This window comes from Cryptomeria japonica, chromosome 9 (genome assembly GCF_030272615.1).
Source record: "Cryptomeria japonica chromosome 9, Sugi_1.0, whole genome shotgun sequence".
Lineage (NCBI taxonomy): Eukaryota > Viridiplantae > Streptophyta > Pinopsida > Cupressales > Cupressaceae > Cryptomeria > Cryptomeria japonica.
Window position 1 is genome coordinate 545,062,361 of NC_081413.1, and position 13,656 is coordinate 545,076,016.

The 13,656-nt window shown below is 37.9% G+C and overlaps 1 protein-coding gene across 4 annotated transcripts in view; it reads left to right on the forward strand.

The window, feature by feature from the left end:
* Nucleotides 1–13,656, forward strand: part of LOC131061007 (uncharacterized) — a 133,065-nt gene that overhangs the window by 80,806 nt on the left and 38,603 nt on the right. The gene's annotated exons all lie outside the window — the stretch shown is intronic.

A 13,656-nucleotide genomic window follows, 5' to 3' on the forward strand; every position in this document is an offset into this window, starting at 1 on the left:
TATACAATAATCTTTAAACATATCAGAAGTGTATTCCCCCCCATTGTCTGTTCTTAAGGTTGTGATTTTCTTACCTGTCATATTTTCTGCAAGAGCTTTGAATTCCGTAAATTTAGAAAGGATTTCTTTAGACTCTTTGTACCTCAGAAAATATATCCAGGTCTTCCTAGAATAATCATCTACAAATATTACATAATATAAAAATCCCCCTAAGGAGGGTACAAACATGGGTCCACATAAATCAGAATGAACTAATTCTAATACATTTTTGGATTTATTGTTGCTAGAATTAAAAGACCCTTTAGTATTCTTTCCCAAGGCACACCCTTTGTAGGCTCCTTCAGAATTTTGACTTAGCTTGGGTAAGCCAATCACCATCTTCTCTATCTTAGGTAGGGCATGGAAATGAAGGTGCCCTAATCTTCTGTGCCAAAGTTCATTCAAATCTGGAGTCTCAAGAATCAAGGCTAGAGGTGGAGTGGTGCAAAGTCTATAGAGGCTCCCTTGTCTTACTCCAATGGTGTGGGCTTTCTTGATGGTGAAGTTCTTTGGCCAAGCAAGTACCTTTCCTTCCATAAAGGTTAATCTGTACCCCTTATCTTCAAGTGCAGAAACTGAGACAAGTTTTCTCTTTATACCAGGTACAAATAGAACTCTAGTCAGCTGTAGGGATATGCCTGACTTTAGGTTGATATTGCAGGTTCCTATTCCCATAATTGGATAATTTGAGTCATCACCAATTGTCACTTCTTGATTTGAATTTTTCACAAGTGTATCTAGGTGCTCACGAAATCCAGTGATGTGTCGAGATGCTCTGCTGTCAATCACCCATGTGTTGGAACTGGAGGTGACTTGACTAGAGAGGGCTGAGTAGAAGACTAGCTTCTCGGAATCACTCCCTTTCTTAATTTCTGCCATTGAAGCTTGTTACTTGATCCTGTCAAGGCACTTCATTGCATAGTGCCCATATTGGTCACATCTGAAACATTGTACTTTATAAATGTCTTTCTTCTTCTTTGAAGACCTCTTTCCATTTGAGTTGTTGTCCCTCTTTCTCTTAAAGTTGTTCTTCTTTCTTTTCTTATGGGAATTAGAGTTTAGAACTTGAATGTCTTCATTACCATTGTTTTGTTTTATTCCTCTTGTGACAAGTCGAGAGTCCTCTTGAATGCAATCGGTTTTCAATCTATCAAACTTGGGAAACTTAGAACGAGCACTGATTCCTTGAATGAACGATTCCCATGAGGTAGGAAGTCCATTTAGGGCCATCATAGCAAGTTCTTTGTTGTCTACTAGGTGTCCAATAGTGGATAGTTGATCCCTAAGCTCAGTGATCCTCAAGAAATAGGATGTAACTATTTCTCCTTTATTCATCTTTATATGGTGTAGTTGATTTTTTAGGGTGAGAGCCCTGCTAGTGTTGTTGATTTCATATATGTCAGCTAGTGCTTTGAACATTTGAAAGGCCGTCTCATATTTAGAAATAACTAGCACAATGTGGTCTCTCACTGAATCCACAATTATCTTGAGAGCCTTCTCACTGTCTTTCTTCCACTAAATTTTCTCTGTATCATCAGAGGGTTCAAGAATTTCACTTTTGAGATGGGAGTCAATTTAATTTTCTTTCAAAACAAGCATGATCTTGAATTTCCAAGATAGAAAATTTGATGCTCCACCTAACTCCGGTTGCCATTAGGATTATAGGAATGTGATCTAGTAAGAGCCGGGTGAAAGTCTATGAGATCGTTACAGAATTTTAAAATGATTTTCCTTAACTTTGCTCTGATACCATTTTAAGTTCTTTCAAAATTCTGTGATCAAGAAAATAGGAGAGATGGAGATATGACCTGAAAGTTGTATTTTATCTGCTATAGTGTGATTTGAAGGATGCACCACACTTATCGATTTCGGTGTGTTCATCCTCCTCAATGTATGCATGTTATATAAGTGGATGAGGGGTTACGTAGTGAAGAGATATGTCTTCCCATGTGGGAAGACACATCTCTTCCCTACGTACCTCTCACCATAGCACGTTAACTAGCATTATTTACTTACCCAATCGGAAGGAGTGCGATTTGTTAAGAATCACTTACAACCCGATAACAACTAACGGTGTAACTGTTGGTTAAATGCAATAAGTTAATTTTGATTTATTCATCGTTTGTCAACGTATATACCGTAACATGTAATCAAATTAATACATCGGAATCATGAAATAGCACGACCAATGTTACAAAAATTAACACAGAAAACTCCTAGATCTGGAAAAATAAATTGTTCAAAAGATTTAAAATAAATGCCTACAAAATTTGTTTCTAGCTGCTTAATGATAAAATCCTAGCTGTTGGCTGCTGGAAAACCCCTGTGATTTTTTCAAGGAACAACAGTCACAATTTTTCAGCAAAACAATGACATAATTTTTGCACAAAAACACACCTTGATTTTTACCAGAAAATCCTTGTAAACCCTCAAGTAAATCTGCCAAAAAATGAGGCATGATTTAATAGTAAAAACTCTTGCAATTTTTCCTTATTTCCTGGCTGTGATTTCCTTCAATTAGACAGTTGCAATTTTTTAACTTGAAGATAACCTGCAATTTTTTAAAAGAAAAAAAAATGTCATGGTTTTTCGCTTTGAAAAATGATGCGACTATAAGTTAAAACCTGCCTGCAATTCTTCCTTTCTGCTGCACAATTTTTTGCCATAAAAATCTATGATTTTTTGTGCACAAATCCTACATGGACCGAGGAATAATTTCCACAATCCCAACAATCTGCTCTGATAACATGAAGAGTTTCAACACAGGTGGCTGCTGTTCTAATAATCAAAATCATTCTTTTAACTTTGAATCAATCACACAGCAGTTGAAACTTTAAATTATGGATGTGTAAAACAAATACAAAGATATTACACCTTTAGATCACTTTTTTATTCACTTAGAAAAACTTACAAGGAAACCTCTACAAATTGCTCAACACAGCTGTACAGAATTGATCACTGTATATGATTCTTCTATCTTGCACCTATCTTTTACTATTTAGCAAAAATCAAATCTTCCAAAAGTTCCTAATCTCTTACAAACAATGAGTCTAAATCATTTGTATATCTACACTTTATTAGACTAAAGTAGCTAAATAAAATACACACTTTTTACTAAAAGTGAAATGCAAAACAGAATGACTTGAACCACTTCCAAAATGGTCACACTAAACTAGTGTGGAAGTTCTTATCCAAGCTAAGTCCACAATCAAATTGTATAAGTTTCTGCCCGTAATGTTGTAAATCGCATCCCATGCAATTTCACATTACATAAGTCTTCTCTTTAGCTGAATTAAAGACAACTGTGAACGTTAAACCTTAATTCCTGATCCAACAAGCATCCTGGCAACCCGTCATGCCTAATCCCTTGACCGTTAGGTCCGGATCGTGTTTGGACACGTGCGCGTTGTTGACGTAGCTAAAGTCATATTACCAACTCTCTCCGATCAACTCAAAATAGAATGCTGAGTATCCTATCCTCTCTTGGGTAAGGAAATCCCTAATGCTGTTTTAGATGATCAAAGGGGACAACCTCAAGGTTCCAAATATCAGGTCTTGACTGCGAGATAGCTCAATTGTTTGATGTGTTTTGTTGGTAACACAAGGGGCTTACAACAAGTTGGTTTGTATCCAACGATGCTATGATTCTTGGACTGGGAAAATAAAAGCAAAAAGAAGGGTTCAGGAGACCCAAGGGCAGTGATGATAACAATTAATACAACGGGTAGACAAATTTCCATAACCAATTCTTGTTTCGCCAAAGACACCCTCACAACTCGACAAAAACGGTGCAAGCGCCAAAGGATAAATGGATTTTCAGACTATGGGGATTCATCCAGACACCCAATTCTAACGCAGCCTGAGACAAATACTCACAATTGAACTAGGCATAGTTTTGGGTTCAGACTAACCATGCACGGTGACCTACAATTAGCAGGTTCCTAATGGTATGACCCTAATATACATCAAATACCCCCCACATTTCACCATCAAAATCATTGAAGTCTAACTAACCAACTGAAGGGAAACCATGCGAATAGGAGAAAAACAAAATAATAAACACCATGTTTCATTGTTCATGTATTGATTTCAATTGCCATTACAACAATTTCTTCCAGCAGTCCTATTCTACTCATAATCTCCTAACTGCTAAAATCTATCTAATTTCTAGCTCCTAAAATCTAATAGACTCTAACTACTAAAATCTAACTTTCTAACCCTTTACAAGAGAGAGGCCTCTGGCTTTTATGGATTTCACAATTTGAATGAAAGGCCAGGATTGACTTCATTCAAAGGCTGCGATCTACCGTCTAGAAGCTTGGCAACTTTGACCCATGACCATTAACTTTCAGTTGTCCTCCCAACCACCTCCTCAACTATTGACCACTATTTGACATCAATTTGGTCAATCAAGTAGCTAAGGAGTACCTGACCTGTGTACTCTTGTTTTATTTTGCATTAATAGGGGGCCCACAGGTAGTTGTTTACATTAAAACAATTCAGTTTCACGAACCGATTTTCTAGAATCAATTCCAGCTGTGTAATTTGAGTGGTTTCTGAGTGTGCATATATTTGTAGCCATTTTGAGTGTGCATATATTTGTAGCCATTTTGAGTGTGCATATATTTGTAGCATTCTGAGTGTAATCACCAATCTTCAGTCTTGGGGGTGGATTTCAACACGCTATCAAGTGGTGGCGAGTATCTTTAGTATTTGCTTTTAGCTCTGCAGTGTGCTCTTCATTGGCAAGGATCTAGGATTGTCGTTTTGATCTTGCGCTCCTCATCTTCACTTCCCGGTGTCGATCGCGATCGTATCTTCAATTTGCGCTTCAGCTCACCACGACATCGATCTGCAAACAATCGATTTCAACCTGAATTAATCACTTAGAAAAATTAAATAAGTGTTGAAAGACACTTAGCAACTTTTGAATGCCCCCTTGTTGAAGAAAACTCGGCCTTTTAAGGAGGAATTGTGAACTTTGAATTTCTTGCAAAATTAATAGAAGTGTCGAATTTTTGTTTTCGCCTCCCTTGGTTAGGTGAATTCGGGTTTCCTAAGGGAAAAGTGCGACTTAACCAAACTCGGTCTTTTAATTAAAAATGTGAACTTTTAATTTAAATGTCTCCTTTGCAAATTCAGAATTTGGGCTATTTAAAAGATTTGAGCGATTTTAACTTAAACTTCTCCCTTTGCTCATGGGAAAATAGGGAATTTTAGATGAATTGTGCGGTTTTTTTTTAACTTGGTTATTTCTCACAAAACATATAAAATCGCCGAGCTTTTGTGCTTCTGTTTGTTATGATTCTCATGCCATTTGGGAAATTTTGGCTATACTAACGCGAATTGACTTCTTTTAATAGAGTCCGAACTTTATTCATTTTTATTTAGACTTCTATTGGCGAAATTGGGGGCCAAATTCGGCATTGAGAGGGGAAAGATGAAAGCGTCTTTCATTTTTATTTCAACGCCTGAGCTTTACTTTGTCATGTATTTCAACTTAGATAGGGAATTGACAAATGCGATGGGAGAGATCGAAACAAATTTCGGGATTCCTTTCGGCGATTTGAGGGCACTTGCAGAGTTTTAGCTCGGTGACTTCGTATGCCTCAGCCTTGTGCCTCTTTTGAATGGCTTGCAAAACTAGAGAAAAAGCCGAGTTTCTTGTTTGCCCTCTCTAACAAGTGATTTCGGGCCTTTTAATGAAAATGTGCGACCTTTGTTTCGAATGTCTCCCTCTTTGCACTGTGAAACTCAGTCTTTTAGAAGAAACGTGGGATTTTTTTTGCCTCGATTCTTTATTCAGGATTTTGCCGGTGATTTAAAAGTCAGGGAGAACAAAATATTATCGATGCCTGGCAATAAAGAAAGGTTATCACGCCATGCTTAGGGTTTATTTCGACTTTTAGGTGGTGTTTGTAGAGTCGGGATTTTGTTCGGCGAATGTAGATGCGATTTCAATCTTGGGCCTCTATCTTATGGAGCGGACAAAGGGCAAAAAAAGGGTGGGTCCCCATCAAGGATGGGGAGTGCTGTGCAAAGCACAACAAATGGCGACTCGGCTGAGAAATGTTCCTTAACATTTCAAGGATGACTATCCAGATCGAACCCAAAATCTTTGGCCTATACCTCACAAACCAACCCAAATGACAAAAGACAGATTCAAGGAAGAAATGAGGTCGCAAACTAAATCAAGTCACCGATATTGGAAATCAAGTGCGTGCAGTGATGTTCATTCTAGCTCAAAGAAAGTTGAAACATCATTGTTCAATCATGGCAAGTTACGTAGGGTGACTCTATCTTCATAAGCAACCTGGATATTGCCTCGCTGCCAGCGAGCGTCTATAGCCCTGGCAAGGTTATCGCTTGTAAGCTCACAAAGATTGCTCTATTTCCAATAAATTTTCTTTTTGAATACCGGTAGAGGTGTCTGCACTCCAAAAACCAAGCATTTTTGATATTTCTTTTGCTTTTGAAATTTCTTTTCTTTTGATTTTTCTCTTTTTCTCTTTTCACTTTCACTTTGGTTGGTAAGCAATGAAGCCTACATGGGATTGAGCGTTACAGTGGTCGTTGAAGCAGAGCTTCAGATTTCTCACTTGCAATGACTTCCCTTTGACAAAACAACAGAGTTAAGCAAATATTTAAGCGTTAAATGTGCGAGAATCGCGATGTTGGCAACAAGACCAGTAAGCAACTAAATTTTTAAAATGACTAAGTCTTTAACCAAATGAGTTGACTACAGGGTTAGCCGTCAATTAGGTGCTCTGTCAAAGTTGACATCCAAGAAATGAGTCGGGAAATCCTAACTTCATACGCCAAAGCTGGGCAAAACATACATAGCCCTACAAAAACGACAGGGAGACAACCCCTTCCGAAGGCTAACCTACACTACGGAAAACAAAGCAAACTAAACTAAAGCAAAAAATAGGAAATCTAAGCAAGAACAAAAAACAAATTATTCTAAAAACAGAAAATAAAAACCTAAACTATGTACAAGGAGAGATCGACTATACAAAATGCGGACTATATGCATGCGTCCCTGACCCGGGATGATTTCCTAATGCGTGCAGCAATAACAAGGCAACGGGGATAGTCCTAAGTTTGGCTGACTTGTCTTTGTATTCTAAAAAGAAAAATTTCAGTTGGCCACTCTTAGGTCTAACCAGGACATCAGGCAGTATTAATAATTGGGGAAGTTCATTAGGTCCATGGTAATCCATTTACATGTTTTCCCAAAACGTTCAAAATCGAACTGAAAATACTTAGAGTTAACAACAGGATGGAAAGAAACAACTTGGCGAGTTTCTAAGTCGTGCGTGGAAAGATCATCTGCAGCCTTAGGAAGTCGCAACTGGTGGCGCAACATTCCGCTTGCGTTTGGAGTGTGCAAATCAGCATTGAATTCAACAGGTTGCATAGGCTGAAAATCAGTCCTAAATTCGAACTCAGGAAAGTGGGGAGCTTTCTCCACCAATGCACCTTCAGGTTGCATGAACCTTGCAGTCTTGTGCGTCTCTGTCAACATGTCCTTAAATAGCAAGGACTCTTTGATGGCTTGGTCCTCAAAAACATCTTCAACTGGCCCTTGGAATGCATCTTCCATTAGTGGAGCTTCCTCAAGTTGTTCTTCAACATCTAGCTGCTCTTTGAGGTGCACTTGATCATCCCCTTCAACTCTGTCTTCCTCAGGCACAAGGACAACAAAATCATTTGCTGCCATAGTTTGATTGGCAGGTTCATCTTGGTTAGCAGTTGGCAACTCCATCTTTTCATCCTCAGAAAGTGTGGGGCTGCAGTGATTTCACATTCTTCTGTATTCATTAGCAACAAGGTATGCACTTCACACTTTGCTTGTGATGCACTCCTCCGACAATTTTGACAGTCGATACTGGTCTCTGACTTGATTGACTGCCTCCTTACACAATGTGCAGGTGAATTCTGAATGAGGGGCGCGATGAATTCTGCACCACCAAGGCGAGCGCACGCTCTCTAAGAATAATTCTTCATTGAGACCAAATTGTTTCTCAATCAGATTGTTGAATCGAGTGAAATCATCGATGCTTGATGGAGGACTGGGGATATCCGGCTGTATAAACTCCTCTGGTTTGGCGATATCCCATAACAATATTTGTCCCTGCAATGCTAGCTTGACCCTTGACAGAAATGTCAAGCAGTTTAACTCTTCGTGCTCTGTTGTGTTGTGGATTCTGTAGTGACTAGCAGATGCAAACTCAAATAGTTGCTTGGGATACAACTACACACCCAGTCTTTGCTGAAGTTGGGGAACATTGGCTTGGGAACTATCTCTAGGAAGCCGCTGTTCCCACATCTTGACTCAGAATTTTTTTGGTATTTTCTATGTAACCCGGGGACACGTCCCCGGCCTGAAAAACCCCTGTCCCAGTCCCGGGGACGTTTCAGGGACTTGGGGACTGCAGGGGACGTTTCCCCCGTCCCCAAATTGCCAAGAATTTAGAGGGGACGTCCCCGAAACGGGGGGACGTTTGCCCTAGCTGGGGGGGACGTCCGTACGTCTCGGGGATGGCTGGGATGTCTCCAATCTGTCCCGGGGATGGCGAGACGTCCCCCACATCTAAGACTATTAAAAATATTAAAAAAATAAAAATGTCGTATTTTCAATTTTTTTTTAAATTTTCTAATATGGGCCCCTATTAATTCAAATTGGTATTAAAAAAATTAAAAGGCAACATTAATTAAATTTTAAATTATTAAAATTTAATTCATATCAAACGTTTAAAATTAATTCACATTATAAATAGAAAATATTAAATTGTAAAATTAATTGGTAAACATTGAAAAATTAAAATTAATAAATAATAAATTATAAATAGGAAATCAAAATAATAAAATATTAATTCATTAGTACTATTTTGATTTTCATATCGTAATTGACAATGAAACTATATGGCAGCAGTGTAGCCTTTGGGCATTTTGACATTTTGTATGTTATTTCTTTAATATCTATTATGATATGCATATTGACAATGTGAATGAATTCAAATTCTGAATTATGAATGCATAATTGCATATCGAGTATTGACAATGTTGTATGTTCATAATTTACATTCTAAAATGTTTTCATAGTATCATACACATGCTATATCCATGTTTTCATATGAATATAATGTATATATGCATGCTTTATACATGTTTTCATATGAACATTTAGAATTTTCCTATATATTTTAATTTTTCCATATATTTTATATAACCGTCCCCTTTGCCGTCCCCCGCCGTCCCCAAATTTGGAAAAAAAATTTGCTGTCCTGAAAACGCGTCCTACCGTCCCCTGCTCGAAAAACTCGGGGTAACATAGGTATTTTCAGATTTTCTGATTATTTGGTATTTTCTGGTTTAACAAAGATCTAGCATATCCCAAATATAACATTAAAAGGTCTTAATAGACTCAACTGGCTGCAAGGTCCTAATAGGGGCTCTCCTAGCACCAATTTTGTTGATGTGGCTAAAGTCGTATTTCCAACTCTCTTCGGTCAACGTAGAATGGAATGCTAAGTATCCTATCCTCTCTTGCATAAGGAAATCCCCAATGCTGTTTTAGATGATCAAAGGGGACAACCTCAAGGTTACAAATGTCAGGTCTTGACTGCGGGATAGCTCAACGGTTTGATGTGTTTTGCTGGTAACACAAGGGGCTTACGTTTACAACAAGTTGGTTTGTATCCAATGATGCTGCGATTCTTGGAGTAGGAAAATAAAAGCAAAAGAGAAGGGTTTAGGAGACTTAAGGACGACGATGATAACAGTTAATGCAACAGGTAGATGGATTTTTATAACCAATTCTTGTTTCGCCAGAGACACCCTCACAACTCGACAAGAATGGTGCAAGCTCCAAAGGATAAAAGGATTTTCAGACTATGGAGATTCCTCCAGGCACCCAATTCTGGTGCAGCCTGAGAGAAATACTCATAGTTGAAGTAGGCACAGTTTTGGGTTCAGACTAACCATGTACGGTGACCTACAATTAGTAGGTCCCCAATGGTATGAACCTGAAATACATCAAATACCCCCCACATTTCACCATCAAAATCATTGAAGTCTAACTAACCAACTGAAGGGAAACCATGCGAATAGGAGAAAAACAAAATAATAAACACCATGTTTCATTGTTCATGTATAGATTTCAATTGCCATTACAACAATTTCTTCCAGCAGTCCTATTCTACTCATAATCTGCTAATTGCTAAAATTTATCTAATTTCCAGCTCCTAAAATCTAATAGACTCTAACTACTAAAATCTAACTTTCTAACCCTTTACAAGAGACGGGCCTCTAGATTTTATAGATTTCACAATTTGAATGAAAGGCTAGGATTGACTTCATCCAAAGGCTATGATCTGCCTTCTAGAAACTTGGCAGCTTTAACCCATGCCCATTAACTTTCAGTTGTCCTCCCAACCACCTCCTCAACTACTGACCACTATTTGACATCAATTTGGTCAATCAAGTAGCTGAGGAGTAACTGACCTGTGTACCCTTGTTTTATTTTGCATTAATAGGGGGCCCACAAGTAGTTTACATTAAAACAATTTAGTTTCACGAATTGATTTTTTGGAATCAATTCCAGCTGTGTAATTTGAGTGGTTTCTGAGTGTGCATATATTTGTAGCATTCTAAGTGTAATCACAAATCTTCAGTCTTGGGGGTGGATTTCAACTTGCTATCAAGTGGTGGCGAGTATCTTTAGCATTTGCTTTTAGCTCTGCAGTGTGCTCTTCATTGGCAATGATCTAGGATTGTCGTTTTGATGTTGTGCTTCGCATCTTCACTTCCCAATGTCGATCGCGATCCTATCTTCAATTTACGCTTCAGGTCACCACGACGTCGATCTGCAAACAATCGATTTCAACCTGAATTAATCACTTAGAAAAATTAAATAAGTGTCGAAAGATACTTAGCAACTTTTGAATGCCCCCTTGTTGAAGAAAACTCGGCCTTTTAAGGAGGAATTGTGATTGCAAAATTAATAAAAGTGTCGAATTTTTGTTTTCGCCTCCCTTGGTTAAGTGAATTTGGGTTTCCTAAGGAAAAAGTGCGACTTAACCAAACTCGGTATTTTAATTAAAAATGTGAACTTTTAATTTAAATGTTTCCTTTGCAAATTCGGAATTTGGGCTATTTAATATTTTTGAGCAATTTTAACTTAAATGCCTCCCTTTGCTCATGGGAAACTCGGGGAATTTTAGATGAATTGTCCGGTTTTTTTTAAACTTTTTTATTTCTCACAAAACATATAAAATCGTCGAGCGTTTGTGCTTCTATTTGTTATGATTCTCATGTCATTTGGGAAATTTTGGCTATACTAAGGCGAATTGACTTCTTTAAATAGAGTCCGAACTTTATTCATTTTTATTTAGACTTCTATTGGCGAAATTGGGGGCTGAATTCGGCGTTGAGAGGGGAAAGATGAAAACGTCTTTCATTTTTATTTCAATGCCCGAGCTTTACTTTGTCGTGTATTTTCAACTTAGATAGGGAATTGACAAATGTGATGGGAGGGATCGAAACAAATTTCGGGATTCCTTTCTGCGATTTGAAGGCACTTGCAGAGTTTTAGCTTGGTGACTTCGTATGCCTCGGCCCTGTGTCTCTTTTGAATGGCTTGCAAAACTAGAGAAAAAGCCGAGTTTCTTGTTTGCCCTTTCTAACAAGTGATTTCGGGCCTTTTAACGAAAATGTGCGACCTCTGTTTCTAATGTCCCCCTCTTTGCACTGTGAAACTCTCTTTTAGAAGAACCGTGCGATTTTTTTTGCCTCAACTCTTTATTCGAGATTTTGCCGACGATTTAAAAGTTGGGGAGAACAAAATATTATCGATGCCTGGCAATAAAGAAAGGTTATCACAACATGCTTAGGGTTTATTTTGGTTTTTAGAAGGTGTTTGCAGAATCGGGATTTTGGTCGGCGAATGCAAACGCTATTTTAATCCTGGGCCTCTATCTCATGGAGTGGACAAAGTGCAAAAAAAGGGGGGGTCCCTATCAAGGATGGGGAGTGCTGTGTGAAGCACAACATGCATCATGCTAGCATCCCTTGAATATCAGTGACTGAGTTCGCTGTTGAGACGTTACACTTGCTGATTTTGGCAGTGTAACGCCTTTCTGCAGTCGCACTGATGTTGGGACGACTTCATGTTCATATAACTTGCCTTTTACGCTCATTTTCCTCTCTCTTGATCTGTTGTGGCTTTCTAAACACAATCTCTGAACTTCTTAAACATTTTTCAGAGCATAACAGTGCTCCATTGTTGTATATTTTCATTTCACCACCTTGCTCTCCGCCATTGTTGAGACATCAAGCGAAGCTCTGCTATCTGGAAGGTTGTTGTTGTTCATTCCAGCAAGCTTCATTGCTTCTGGTTTTGAAGGAGGGATACTCTTTGGGTTTTATATTTGATCTATTGTCTTGTTGATCAATATATTGTTCATATTTTACTAGTGTCTATTTATCTACAATCTTGTCTAAAGGCTGCCCGTGGAGTTAGCAACACCAAATCAGGGTTTCAACTGAGGCAAACCTCTTAACACAGCTGCCCCAATATTTTGTCTCAGTCTAATGCGTGCAGGTTCCAGTGGAGAAGATCATCACCTTTGTTGGAGCTTCATTTGTGGTTTCTTGATGATATTCCTTTGCTTCCTGGTTGTCATTTTATCACTTAGTTTTGTTTGTTATTTCCTGCATTTTGTATTTTCATAGCATTTAGTTCTTAGAACAGGATATGGTTTGTAATGTACCTTTCTGTGGTACCGTTTGTATATTGTCCATACAAGACGCTTGTGTGCCACACTAACGTTCAAGACCCATGTGTTCATCCTAGACAGATTGCTCATGGAGCTGCTTGGAAGGTCTTTGTGACCTTTACTTGTCTTCTAAGGTCTAAACAGTTTAGTTAATTAGTACAGCTGATTATGCACTCATTCTCTTTGAAAAATGAACAAGCTGAGAGGTCGTCGTTACTTGAGGGTTTGTTTTTAGTCGAGAGTTGAGAATTGGATCCTCGAGGGGTTTGATTACCCTTCGTAGCGGTTCGTTTTTCACACTTTACACTGCTCTAACACAAACTAAGTTTAAGATGTCAAATTTGGGTCAAATAGATTTTCTCTAAGTGCTCATTAAAGTCAAAACAACTTCTTTCTTGAAGCTTGGATTAGATTTTAAACTAATTTCTTGATCTTATTTTGCATTTCTGTTGACTTTTTTAATTATTAAAAATCAAATTGGTTATGCTTTCATCAAAGCTTAATACAAATTTGCAAAATATGTGGTTAAAAACTCAAACTGTAGCCCAAAACAAAACCTGCAAAGATTTTCATGATTTCTTGAAATGGAAATAAAATAAAACAAAAATTGAGATTCAATGTTCAAATTTGATGATGAAATCAACAAACACTTTAAGTATACAAATAGTGTGCTTGTTCAATTTTGATTTTGATTCAAACATCTGTATTTAAGATCTGCAAATTATTGGGGTATATATAATTTTATGCCAATATACACTAGCTTCTTTGTACCAATAACTAATTATGATTCAAAATTTTATAATAGTTTCAGATTCCCTACTCCATTTTATACAAA